Genomic DNA, 14,436 nt, shown 5'->3' with positions numbered 1-14,436 from the left:
AGAAACATGATAGGGTCCCCCTTGTCCTCACTTATCACCCCACCAGCCTCCGCATTCAAAGGATCATCATCTGCCATTTCTGCCAACTCCAGCATGATGCCACCATGAAACACATCTTCCCTTCACCCACCCCGGCAGCATTCCATAGGGATCATTCCCTCCGTAACACCCTGGTCCACTCCTCCATCACCCCCTACTCCTCAACCCCCACCTACGGCACCTCCCCATACAAAAGCAAAATATGCAACACCTGCCCCTTCACTTCCTCTCTCCTCACTGTCCAAGGGCCCAAACACTCCTTTCAAATGAAGCAGCATTTCACTTGCATTTTCCCCAACTTAGTCTAATGCATTTGTTGCTCCCAATGCGGTCTCCTCTACATTGGAGAGACCAAACGCAGACTGGGCGATGGCTTTGCAGAACACCTTCGGTCTGTCCGCAAGAATGACCCAGACCTCCCTGTCGCTTGCCATTTTAACACTCCACCCTGCTCCCTTGCTCACATGTCTGTCCTTGGCTTGCTGCATTGTTCCAGTGAAGCTCAACGCAAACTGGAGGAACAGCACCTCATCTTCCAACTAGGCACTTTTCAGCCTTCCGGACTAAATATTGAGTTCAACAACTTTAGATCTTTAACTCCCTCCTCCATCCCCACCCCCTTTCCATTTCTTCCCCCTCACTTTTCTTTTTTCCAATAATTTATATAGATTTTTCTTTTCCCACCTATTTCCATTATTTTTCAATCTTTTTAAAATATACCTTTTATGCCCTTTTAGTCTTATTTCACCCCACCCCCACTAGAGCTATCTGTACCTTGCTTGTCCCTGCTAACCATTCTTAATTAGCACATCCTTTTAGATAATATCACCACCTTCAACACCTCTTTGTTCTTTTGTCTGTGACATCTTTTGATTATCTGCTCCTATCACTGCTTGCTTGTCCCTACAACCCCTCCACTTCTCTACCCCCAGCCCCCACCTTAAACCAGCTTATATTTCATCCCTCTCCTATTTTTACTTAGTTCTGTTGAAGGGTCATGAGGACTCGAACTGTCAACTTTGTTCTTCTCCGCCGATGCTGCCAGACCTGCTGAATTTTTCCAGGTATTTCTGTTTTTGTTGTTGTTTTTATTACTGCTACATGGCCACCTTGGCGAGGAGACTGTAGAATGTGTGTAGTCCAACTGCTCTGCGGTCCAATAAAGTGGTGGCGGACTCGAAGTGTGTGCTGGCAAGGGGGTGGGGGCGGGGGGGGGTAAGGTATGGAGCACATGGTGGCCCGTTGGTGCCTCTGTGATGCTTGCATGGGCAGGCAGGCTAGGAGCCGACCCCAATCATATCACCGTGGCTGCGCCTGATCAGTCTCAGTTGCAGTTTATACAGGTATCCCTAATGCGTGGCCATTTCCCTCGCTTACCCTTCCTCCCACCTCAATTGCCTGTGCGCGGAATGCAGGGCCAGGGCAGTACTTGACCACACCCACTCAGCAGTCGCCTCTGAGGCTGGCCAGCATTTGCCCCCAGATACCCTGCACCCCTCAGCAGTCGCCTGTGGAGCTAGGCATCAGTTGCCCCCACCTCCCGAGGTTTGTAAACAACAGGCAAGCTGTGAAGAATACTGCTGCTCACTTACCTCAGTTCCCCCAAAGTGAAGGCTGCCAAGTGCACGTTGCCTGTGTGCTGTTGTGAAACACGTTGGCGTGCTTTCCCACCAACATGGAGATGGATGATACCTCGGGGTTCCAAGAGCCTGGCAAGATGGCTTTCTAATTATATGCTAATGTATTACAATTAGCCCCCCTCCCCCCCAGCTAACCGATTGTGGGAAATGCGGCCCACCGTTGGCGGGCTGAGTGGAAGATTGCGACCGGCTTCATGCTGTCGTGAAATGGATCCCACCATATTTTCTGTGCATGCCACCTATCGCGCCCGCCGCCAGTGGGCTCGGAAAGTTCCGCCCATATAGACAGAGATACCACTATTTTACGATAAATTCCAATATCTTCCTGACACAAAAATGGACAAAATTTGTCCACTTGAGGGTTTGTTTTAATCACATTGGGAATAAAAGATTCCCAAACACTACTGCAGAATTTTGCCTTTTTCTAGTACACACGGTTCTCCAGACTGAGTTTGAAGTAAATTGAGATTATTAATTTCTAGAAGCAGAAAAAAAATCACATTAATGGTTTGTATTTCCAATGACCTGAAGGGCTGTGTAGTAAAAACAATTGTACTTTAAGTATGTCCACAGGGAGCTTCTCAGCAGGCATGCATCAAACCAACCTTGTTATTCAAACCAAGGCATATCTATTGATTTCAGATCTCCGCTGAATCATCTCCTTCATGGTAAAACTCTACTCACTTTAAAGTGCATTCAATTGTGAAAACAAAAACACAACTGACCTTGTCCTGACCATGGTTCACATTGACCGTAGTATGATTAAAATAGACAAGCTTTAGTTAGATTTTTGAGTTGGTTATAAGCTCGGACCTAGTTTTTCCTTCTAACAAGAACACCTACTCCACCACATCACTACAGTATAAACACCTACCCCACCACATCACTACAGTATAAACACGTTCTCTGGCTACACATTCATGAGGTAGGCCTTTAGCATTGACACAGTATAAGCAGTAATGTACTGTAGCTATAACATATATCTATATATATATCTAATTGGCTCTTCCATTTCCCACATAGATCTGCTAAAGCTGAATAATTTCAGCCCTTGTTTCTAGGCCTTGTTGCCTTCTCCTAGTGTGTGTTCCACCTAACTCTTCTTTCCTTAAAATCAATGGTGCTTTGTAGCTTTGGCCCTTCAGTATCTCATTCAAGTGCCTATTTTTCAGTGTAAACCTAGGTAATTCAGTGGATTCTATTAGTCAACCCTGCATTCATTCAATATCTACACACATCAACAACAGAATAGTAAGTATGAGTAGAGCCCTGGCTAATTATTTCCACTCCTGGGGAAGTCAGGGAAAACTGTAGCACCTAGCCAGTACATATAGGGCTGTAACTTCTGAGCTCCAGGGCGGTGTAAATGGAGGAAAGCCCAAAAATGCACTGGGAAAAGCCCTCTGCTGCCACCACTCCTGGAAGTTCCCAGGTAAGGTTTGCACAGCAAGTGCCCACAAGTGCAAACTTCTGATGGGCAAATGCTCTGCATTGGAAACAAGTTGAAAATGCAATTTAAATTGTAAACTTCAGATGGTTCCACCTGTGTTACATCAATAGTTACCTAGAAAAGGTTAGAAACACTAAAATCACTTTTGACTTCTGGGTAACTATTGTACGGACCCACACCACAGGACTCCCCCCCCCCCCAACACCCCCAAACTCCTAGTGGACTTGCCCCACCCTCGAAAACCTACCCCCCGCACCCCACCCCCCGACATGGCTCACCCCCCTCCACCACAGGACCCTCCTGCCCTTCAGCAGGACTCCCCTCCCTCCCATGTGACTCCCCAAGCCCACCCCCACCCCGGGTCTTCCCCCCAAACTCGACTACCACCCCACCCTGGGCCCAACCTAACCCGGCTTCCCCCCTGGTTGACTGCCCACCACCAACATCTCTCCCCCATAACTTTCCAAATCCCCACTCAACAACTGACCAACTACTTCCACAACTGTCCGAATACTCCCCTGGCAATTGGTGCCTCCCCGCAGACTGCCCGACCCACCCCCCCCCTCACTTCTGAGTGTCTGGCGCGACGCCCTCACACCCACCCAGTACCCGACTCTGCCTCTTATTGCCACTTCATGGAAGTTCGGGCCCGTAACGTTCAATGATTAAATTGTTCTGTGTTTGATTATGTGAGCTTGGTAACTGATCTATGCTCACTGTGTATGATTGGTTAAGCCTTAGTGTTGACTCAGAAAAGTAAACACACAAAAGCTACTGGAAGCTGAGCTTGAAATGATGGTGCAGACATTTCAAAGCATTCTATAAAACTCTCTAAATAAAGTTCCTGCATAATTAGAAACTAGTGTCATCTCTGCATTGCTTTGAAGCTAATCAAATATACAAAAGTAACAGCCTTGCTGTTTCCACTAAAACATCAACAAGGCTTGAGATGGGAAGCTATTGTGTATCATTTTTAAAATGTAAACTCATAAGTAAGCATTGTATTTTAAGAACTTATGGATGTCTATGGATTCCTTAATGGCTTAGTGGTTAAATGCATCACTTGGTATGACACAGAGCCAGGTTGTTATGGAAAGTTCCATTAAAATTAGCCACTGTGTTTGAGCTAGGAATTAGAATGAGCAACTAAGGACCCACCCTTAATTATCCATCAATTCCAAGTTGGGAAATATATAGACAAAAGCAAAGGAGCAGGTTTAGTTTTAAAGGCCCCTTAAGGTATAATAGCCTGCAGACACTCACAGCCTGCATTCATACATCCAGAATATGCTCAGGGTAATAGGTAAAGAGGGCACAGCTTCAGGGTTGTGAAGAGTAGAGTTAGGGCAGAAAATATTTTCCATGCAGAGATCAACATCTAGAATATATTTTCAGAAAGGTGTTTGAGACCAAGGCATTTGCTCATTTAAGAAACATCTAGATGCTGTAATAGTAACATTGGTATTCTAGAAGGATAAGATCAAATGATCTAAAGGCTTCCTTCATCCACCCCTATTTTGTGATGTTCTGTTTTGAATGGCTGTGACTCAGGCAATGGATGGCTACAGAAAGAAGAAATACTTATATTGTGCCTTTCCTAGCCACCAGATGTCTCAAAGTGCTTTACTGCCAATGAAGTACTTTTGAAGTGAAGTCACTTTTGTAATGTAGAAAACACAGCAGCCAATTTACACACAATTTCCTACAAACAGCAATGTGATCATGACCAGATAAAAGCAAAAAACTGTGGATGCTGGAAATCCAAAACAAAAACAATTATACCTGGAAAAACTCAGCAGGTCTGGCAGCATCTGCGGAGAGGAGCACTGTTAACATTTCGAGTCTGAATGACCCTTCAACAGAACTAAGTAAAAATAGAAAAGAGGTGAAATATAAGCTGATTTAAGTGGGGCGGGCGGGATAAGAAGGTCCCTATCCAGCTCTACCACCTGCCGCCCCCAACCTTAAACCCGCTTATATTTCACCTCTTTTCTATTTTTACTTAGTTCTGTTGAAGGGTCATTCAGACTTAAAACGTTAACTGTGCTCCATGACCAGATAATCTGTTTTTATCTGCGATGTTCATTGAGGTATAAATAGTGGCCAGGACACTGAGGATAACTTCCCTGCTCTTCTTCAGAATAGTGCCATGAAATCTTTTATGTCCACTTGAGAGGGCAGACTTGGCCTTGATTTAACATCTGATCCAGAGGTCAGCACATCCAACCTTGCAGCACTTCTCCCTCAGTACTGCACTGGACTATCAGCCTTGATTTTTGTGCTTAAGTCCTGGGCCGAATCTTTGGCCTTCCACCCTCCCTCCCCAGAGGTTGGGAACAGAGGCCCGGAGGGTGGGGGGGAGGGGGATGGGATGCGTGAGCAAAAATACCAACATCGACCAGCGTATCAGTTTTGAAATGCCCTTCCCAGCACTGCCAATGTTTTCACCAGGAGGCATCTGTGATCCTATTTGCCTCTCAACTGAGGCCAAGTAATATACTGAAAAGATCATTAAGAGCTTGTTAAAGATGGAGGCTGTAGGTTTGAAGGGAACACACAGGTTTCAGCAACTGTCTGGTGCTGGGCAGCTGAAAAGGTGGGTACAGGAGTAGTGGGGGGGGTGGAGTCAGTCATGACTGCCGCAATGCATTACTCTGGCCCCAAACAAGGGTCAGTAGGATAAGGGGGAACATCACATTTATAAAGGAGGTGCTTTTGACACTGCACAGATGGTGGGGAGAGGAGGCACTTGCTGCTTGGGCATCAAAATGAGTCGTCACCCTTGGTATCACAAGGGCAGAAGGATGGGAGCAAGGCAGCAAATCACAAAGGGGTGGCCACCTGCCCTACAGGAAGGCTGGCAATGAAGGCAAGATATTCAGATTTTAGCCCAGTGGTGATAAGGGGCAACACCTCCCACAGAAAAGGTAGAGTCCTGAGCAACAGAACGAGGCGGGAGAGGAAAAAGGGAAGGAAACAATGGAGGTATACCCTAATCACAGTATCAACCATCACAGAGGGAGCTCCCTGTGGATGATCAAGACCCAGTGACACAGGACATGTGACCATCTGTGGCGCAGGAATCTGTGACCTCATTGCTGAAGACCTTACACCTCTCAACACTGCTAACCATTGCCTGCCAGTAGCTTTCAAAATCACTACGGTCTTGAACTTCTTCACTTCTGGCTCCTTGCAAGGATCAGCTGTGGACCTTAGCGCCATCTTGCAAATGGCAGCATACCACTGTGTTTCGAGTGGTCACTGATGCCCTTTTTGAGAGCTGGGCAGTATTTTCTATGTCACGAAAGACACAGCCTTGCGTGAACAGAGGGCACTGGGTTTTGCTGGATTACCTCAAGTGCCGGGCAGTATTTATTATACCTCCTTGGCCATCAAGGCACCGAATAACCAAGCAGTGAGATTCATCAACAAGAAGGGCTTCCACTCCCTGAACATCCAACTGGTCCATGACCACAATAGTTTCCTCCAGCTGTGTGCTTGTTCCTTGGCACCTTCATCCCCTGTCAGTCCATGCTGCCTTAGATCTTCCCTCCAACCCCCAAAGAGGATAAATGGATCCTAGGGGATAAGGGATATCTGTTGAAGACATGGCTACTCACTACTTTAAGGGAACCCCAGGTAGATGCACACAGGCAATGCCACTTGCTCAGTAGGACAACCATTGAGCAGGACATTGGGTTTCTGAAGATGCACATAGGCGCCTAGATCGGTTGGGTGCTGCCCTCCAACATGCTCCTAAAAGGGTCTCAGTCATTGTGGTGGTCTCTCACTTTTTCCATGAGATGACCCTCTAGAGAGGTGTGGACCTTGAGGAAGTGAGACCCTGGAAGGAGACAGCTAATCGGGGGAAGAGCAGGAGCAGGTGAAAGGAAAAAGTAGAGCTGGAGGGAGATGATACTGAATCGAGAGGTGCTCTTGCTGGTCAAGCATGGCTTGAGGCGTGAGGGGCTCTGAGGATGCCATGAATGTCAGGAATCTCCTGATCAGAAACACTTCATCTGAGCACCTCTAACGCAGCTTGAGGGGCATGGCATGGAAGGGAGTCTGAGATACTTGTGCTAACACCTACATGGAAGATGCAACCTGCGATATCCAATCACTTATCACCAATGAAGGAAGCACATCTGCTCAGAGGCTTTGCGCTCACTGAGAGGATCCCGTTATCTCTTTCACCACTTCATACCACTTTTCCCATCACAGCAGCAATCAAAGGAGTCCCAGATGTGTGGTTTAAAGTGTCATCATTTATATTGAGCAAATCGAGGAAAACAGTAGACAGACGGTAAGACTCAGTGACCCGCTTACTGCTCTGTGAGATGCAGCGACCTCCTCCTGTAACCCTCTGAGAAGAGGGCCTCCCTTCACTCCCCCACGTCCTCAAGCAATAGATCCATGTTGGCAGTGATGAAGCAAAGAGTAGCGCTGTCTTGGGTGCCATGCCTTGAAATCTCCTGTGACATCTCGCTTCAGATGGGTGCTATGGAAACTTTTGGCACAATTAGATTTCTCTCTCAGGACAGCCAACAAGTAGAAAAGATTTCTATTTTTACTTAGTTCTGTTGAAGAGTCATACGGACTCGAAACATTAACTGTGTTCCTCTCCGTAGATGCTGCCAGACCTGCTGAGTTTTTCCAAGTCATTGAGGGAGCTGTTCACATATATTAAATGAAAGCTCCACGTACAATATTTCTGATTAGTTACCATTTACAACACATACAGATACTTACAAATAGGGGATTTGCCAACACTAGTACATTCAAATTTGTTTTAAAAAAACATTTAAAGCACAAAGAAATTTAAATAATTGGCAGTGTTAGAAAATGTACAACAATTGAAGAGTCACGGGAAAATTAATTGCATACAAAACTGTCCATGAACTCAATAGAAGGAGCACCCATTTTTGTTTGCCTACAATTCAGACCATATGTTATGTCCCAGTATATTCTGAACTTCAATCTAACTTTTATATTTTAAAACTGACCACAAAGGATACAAAAAGATGCCTGCCCAAAGTTCACCTGACTTCTTATAGATTGAAACCAGTCCCCTGTCTGAAGAGAGAAAAAAAAAGGAACCTTCCAGACAGATGTTAACTCAATGCCTTTTGCTGAGCCTAATTCAAAAAGGTAATTTCTAATTGAATGGGTCATTCAGATACAAAGACACTGGTTGTTTCAAACTCTCAGGTATGAAAGCCATCACATGATTTAACCACCCACATTATTGGAAAAGAACTTTGGACATGAAAAGGGTCACATGATGAGACAGCCATAGTTTGTTTTTAAAAACTGCAAGAAACTGTTCTGCAGACAGAGTTCCATCAGACAGCCGTCTGACAACTGCAAATCATCTAAGCAGCCAACGTAATAAACAGCAATACCTTGAAAGTAGGAGATGGACTTCACCACTCCACACCCAACAAAGTGCTCCAACTTGGAGCTCACCTGAGAACCAACCTCCTGGAAATACAACTACAAGAAGCCTCACAGCTTACAAAGAATCCTCTGCTTTAGAAGACCTTCACTTCAACTAAAGCAGCAACTCAACTAAAAAAACTACAGGCCTGCCATAAAAGAGACTGAGACAATCATAAATTGTAATTGTATCATCTTTCCTTCATCTGCATCTAATCTTTGTATGTGTGTGATAGTGTGTGAGAGGCGAGTGAGTGAGATGTCATGTCTAAATCCTGGGGCAAGTGTGTGATAATAAATAAACTTTCATTTTTAAACTCACAAGAAGCTTGCTGCTCACAGGAAAACATCCCCCACCCTCACACCTTTTACATACAAACACATTGATCACGGGAGGTAAAAAGGAACACATGTGACACCAGATATAACAAATCTTGAATCTGCATCCCTTCCCATCCGTACAACTTTTCCTCAAGTTTTTGCCACACTTTTGTGTTGAATTTCTAATATAAATTCTCATGTCTGCATTTATAAATGAAGATTCCTTATGTAGGCTGTACACACTGCAATTCCTTCCTGTGGTAGTGGCTCAGTTTTACATCTATCAGAAACACAGCTTGTATTGCAGAGAAACTCATGTGCTCCAACTAAGTATACTTTTCTGATTTCTAAACTGCCCAATAGTTTACTATCCAACTACAGAAAAATATATTGAAAATATTACAACCACACACTTCTTTCTGCAACATGACACTATTGTCACATTTTTATCACACTTGTTCAATTATAGATTCCAATGTCCATATTGATAATGGAAAATGACTAATTAAGTCCATCATGCGGATAGTACAGTTTGGCCACTGAGTTATCACAATTCTCTCAATGCTATTTTTTCCCTCAGTAATTATAATCTATAATGCTCAAAATAAGGATTTAAACAACATTTTAAATTTGATAAGATTGCATATTTCACAAAAAAAAACACAATTACTGCTATCTACTGAATTGTTTTTTTCTGTTACTTAACACCTTCAGTTTTTACTTGAAGCTTCTCTTGGGAGAAATTCTGCTTCTTTTATACACAGCCTTGGTTGGACATCATTTGAAGAACTGCATTCAGGTCTGGGCACCACACCTTAGGAAGCATATATTGGCCTTGGGGACACAATGTGATTCTCCATGATGATACAATCTTAAAATTATGAAGACAGGTTTCACAAACTTTTTGTGTTAGAAGGTTGGTATTGATGTGTTTATATCTACACTGCCTAATCTCTTAATTTTAGGGAAGCTAAACTCCAGCATTGGTAGAGTAATTTAGAACAAGGGGACATAATTAGAGATAACCCACCAAGGAGTGAGATCAGGAAACACTTTTCCATGCAAAGGCAGCAAAAATTTAAAATGCTCTGCCCCAAAAGTCTGTGGATGCTGGGTCAATGAAATTTTCAAAACTGAGATATACAGATTGTTATTAGTTAAGGATATCAATGGGGCATGGATCAAAGGCAGGTAAATGGATCAACCATAATCCAAAACAAAAACAGAATTACCTGGAAAAACTCAGCAGGTCTGGCAGCATCGGCGGAGAAGAAAAGAGTTGACGTTTCGAGTCCTCATGACCCTTCGACAGAACTTGAGTTGGTGGCAGAACAGGTTCAAGGAGTTGAATGGTCTAATTCTCTTCCTATGGTTTGAAGTTGACATTGTACTAAGCCAAGATGTATTGAGTTGAATTTGATTTTCGTACCCTGAGCATGTGCAGTGTGACTAATCTATCAGGATATATCAGTACCATTCAGCTCTAACAAGGAACATTTTTCTTTTCTTTCGAGCATTTTCTCCTGAAAAGTTTTACAAAATTATCTCCATTAAAGCTAAAGGGTATAAATTTCAAAAATTTTAGAAAGGAAGAAAAGAAAGTTTTGCATTATATGGCAACTTTCGTGACCAGTGGATGTCCAAAGCACTTCACAGTTCATGAAATACTTTTGGAATGTAGTTACTTATTGTAATGTAAGAAATGCAGCAGCCAAATGACGCACTGCAAGATCCCACATACAGCAAAGTGACAATGGCCAGGTAATCTTTTTTTGAGGCAAAATTTATAAATTGCTTTATTTTCTAAAAACAAAGATGTGTGTGTGAGGGAGAAAAACAGTTCTGATCATACTGCAGCCTTAGTTTTGTGCTCTATAAATAAGGGAGAGGGTGGTACAAATATTAACAGTTCACACATGCAGCAGTGTGCTGTGCGACCAGACATCCCCAAAATGAAAACATGTTTTCACAAAACGACAACAGCCCAAATGACAGAGTGAGAGCTGAAGCCTCCCTGTTGAGAATGTACCCATGCTGGGAACATCGAATAAGAGAAATAATTTAACTGTAGGAATCCAAGTTACTATCTGAAGGGTGTAATCTGATGAAAGTCATTATGGTCCCAAATTCATATTAACAGCTAAAACTAATTTTGCAGAAATTATGGGCACTGAACCAAATTAACTGTGGTCCAGAGACACAAATGCAAAATAATTGCCAAGAAGAGACAGCCAGTGTAACCATATAGCAGCAAAGCAATTCCAAGTTCAACTATGCAAACTCTCTTGTCCCATTAACTTTGATTTCTTGTCCTGGAACTAGGGTTCTTTGATTATCATTAGGAGACACTGGCGGTGTTAATTAATTGGGCACAGAATCTAAAAAAGGTTGCTGCATATTAAACATAAAGCAAGATTATGGCCATCCTTTTTGGTGTCAGACTCTTTCCTCCAATTCTCTCTCCCTGATTACTCAGGTTGCAACCGTAGTATCATTTTCTGATCCTGAAGTGTTCCAAACCCCAATTCCTATCCATTGAAAAGACTTCTTATTTGCGCCAAGCTCACTCTGCCCTTACTCTACCTGGCTGCTGTTGAAAGCTGCTCCGGTGTTCTCCATGACAGCTTCCCCAGATCCATCTTAACTGTATCGGGGCCAAGACCTCACACTATATTTATTTATAATAAATGGATATCCTTATAGCTAATTTCTAAAATTTTAAAACTGAACAATGTAAATGGCTGAGGCTATGTCTGGCTGTGACCCTCAAACAATAAAAGCTATTTGGCAGTATCGCAGAAACTTGAGCCTCATTATCTCTGAAGAGATGCTAATAACTCCTGTGGACTGCAGAGACCAAATTCAAAGGGAATTATACAAAGACCATCTACATTTCATATGCTGGGCCTGGCCAACAGTTAATCTGCTAGGACAAAGGATCTTGCAACCACCTGTTAAGACTTAATGGTTGGAACAGTAACAATCTCAGGAACCCAGACAAAGGGATATACATCCTTTATTAAAGCCAAAGTAGAGAGGTGGGAGTCATGTGACATGACCCCCCTTAGCAGGTGGAATCTGTAATATTGCCCTATGGAGCTGCAAAGTGCAGACTCTCCCTACAGACACACAAACACACACACACACACTTGCCAGTATCTAGGACTAGGTACAGGCTGTGCCAGCTAGGTGTTGGGAGATGTCCAAATGTGCACAAGGATACTGCTTTAATTAATGGATGAATAGAGTACTCACCTCATTGGCAGATGGAAAAACTGGTAGTCACTATTTTGGTGTGTCTCAACAGCGATATTCATTTATATAGCACCTTTAACATAGTAAAATAATCCAAGGAATGTTATCAAACAAAATTTTATAAAGCCAAACAATGAGATATTAGGGTAGATATACAATTGGCTAATGAAAGAGGTTTAAAAGGAGCACCTTAGAGGAAAAAAGAGAGGCAGAGAGGTTTAGGGAGGGAATTACAGGGCAGAGACAGCAGAAGGCTTCATATCTCAAAACAGAATTGTGAAGCTTAATGGACAATATGGATCCATAAAATAAATTCGTTTTGGGCACTGCCATTTTTTACTTCGACAGACATAAGTCTTTCATTTATATCAAAGTTTGTGAGCTTGCAGCCAAAAATGTACAAATATAAATTAAATGATAATTGACCTCAATAGATTTAGACCAGCTTCCCACGAGGAGTACCTCAATGGCCTTAAAGCATCAGGCCAGGTTAACAGTTAGTGAATTAACAAAATCACGTAAGTACATAATGAATTATCCAAATGTTTCTGGCAATGAATCCAAGACTGCTGACCCATTACCAAAGGCACCACTCAAGCAAAAACCAGATGGTACTTAATAACTGGTTACTTTGCTCTCATGCACTTCACTGCATTTCATCAGTAATTGTAAAAGGTTTTTTTTTAAAAATCATATGATACTTACACCTAAGCTACAGTATAGACTACACTATAGAAAAATCACTAGTCAACTTATGATTGGGACATAACCAATCTGTTCTACTCAATTGCATCAGTTCCACCTAACCACTATAATCCAAGCTAAGGCGATACTTCCAGTGTACTGTGAAAAGCTTAATTTTCCCTTAAAGCAAGCTGCTAATTTCATAGCATCATAATGGCACAGAAGGAGGCCATTCAGTTCATTGAGTCCATGTTGGCTCTTGGTAAAGGAATCCTCTCAGTCCCATTCCCATGCTCTATCCCTGTAGCCCTCCAAGTTTATTTTCCTTGTGTCCATCCAATGTCTTTGAAATTACTGGTTGTCTATACTCCCACCAAGTTTATAGGCAGCGAGTTCCTGCAATACAATTGTGGGAAAACATGGAGTAAAGTTTGGTGCTGTCACATAAGGAAGGAAAATAACATTGAGATAGGCACCTGATACAGTCAGAAGGTTGAGTGTTCAGGGCACCCTCCCTTCTTCAATTTATCGCCAAACTATTGTGCATCTACCTGGATTCAAGTGGGATTGGAAACCGTTTAGAAATAGTCATTTTCTCTTTGATTGCAAAATGATGCCTGGCACAAAGGGGATTAAACCTCAAGGGAACACATAAAGGAGGAAACAAAAGGTATTCTACAAATTGCCAAGTATATTCCATCCTTTACAATCGCACTTCAAAAGATTTACAAATTCTTATCTCCCATTCATTCCCTACTTGTTGAGAGGCTTAATTTCACACACCATGGCCTATTGTGGGGCCATTAGAAGTGCATGGGGCTGTGTGGTGGGGAGTGGGGGTGGCAATGTCAGGCTTCAATGTTGCTCAGCAATCAGACAGGAGCCAAAGATCAAGGCAGAAAGTAAAACATATATTCATCTTCTACACTCACAAGATGACTACATTAAGTTTAATGGATTGTGGTAGGCAGAGTCAAAGAGAGCCTGGAGTCACCACCAGACCTAATTATCAGGCAAAAACAAAAATACCTGGAAAAACTCAGCAGGTCTGGCAGCATCTGCGGAGAGAAGCACAGCTAACGTTTCAAGTCCGAATGACCCTTCAACAGAACTAAGCAAAAATAGGAGAGAGATGAAATATAAGCTGGTTTAAGGGGTGGGGGGGGGGGCGGTGGGGTGGGACAAGTAGAGCTGGATAGAGGGCCAGTGATAGGTGGAGATAACCAAAAGATGTCACAGACAAAATGACAAAGAGGTGTTGAAGGTGGTGATATTATATAAGGAATGTGCTAATTAAGGGTAGAAAGCAGGACAAGCAAGGTACAGATAGCCCCAGTGGGGGTGGGGTGGAGTGAAGGAATCAAAATAGGCTAAAAGATGGAGATAAAACAATGGATGGAAATACATTTAAAAATAATGGAAATAGGTGGGAAAAGAAAAATCTATATAAATTATTGGAAAAAAGGGGGGGGGGATCAGAAAGGGGGTGGGGATGGAGGAGAGAGTTCATGATCTAAAATTGTTGAACTCAATATTCAGTCCAGAAGGCTGTAAAGTGCCTAGTTGGAAGATGAGGTGTTGTTCCTCCAGTCTTTTAGGGCTATCTGTACC

General features: G+C 43.0%; 1 protein-coding gene across 8 annotated transcripts in view; it reads right to left on the bottom strand.

Moving 5' to 3' along the window:
- Positions 1-14,436, bottom strand: part of sytl5 (synaptotagmin-like 5) — a 262,548-nt gene that overhangs the window by 203,849 nt on the left and 44,263 nt on the right. For 3 of the 8 annotated variants that reach the window (XM_041211617.1, XM_041211625.1, XM_041211624.1), the window contains exon 2: positions 12,142-12,214. The exons of the other annotated variants lie outside the window; for them this stretch is intronic. The gene's annotated coding sequence lies outside the window, so the exon portion shown is untranslated. The remainder of the gene's footprint in view (positions 1-12,141; positions 12,215-14,436) is intronic. 8 annotated transcript variants of the gene reach the window in all.

Source organism: Carcharodon carcharias, chromosome 18 (assembly GCF_017639515.1).
Source record: "Carcharodon carcharias isolate sCarCar2 chromosome 18, sCarCar2.pri, whole genome shotgun sequence".
Classification (NCBI taxonomy): domain Eukaryota; kingdom Metazoa; phylum Chordata; class Chondrichthyes; order Lamniformes; family Lamnidae; genus Carcharodon; species Carcharodon carcharias.
This window is presented reverse-complemented; position numbering and strand designations above follow the sequence as displayed.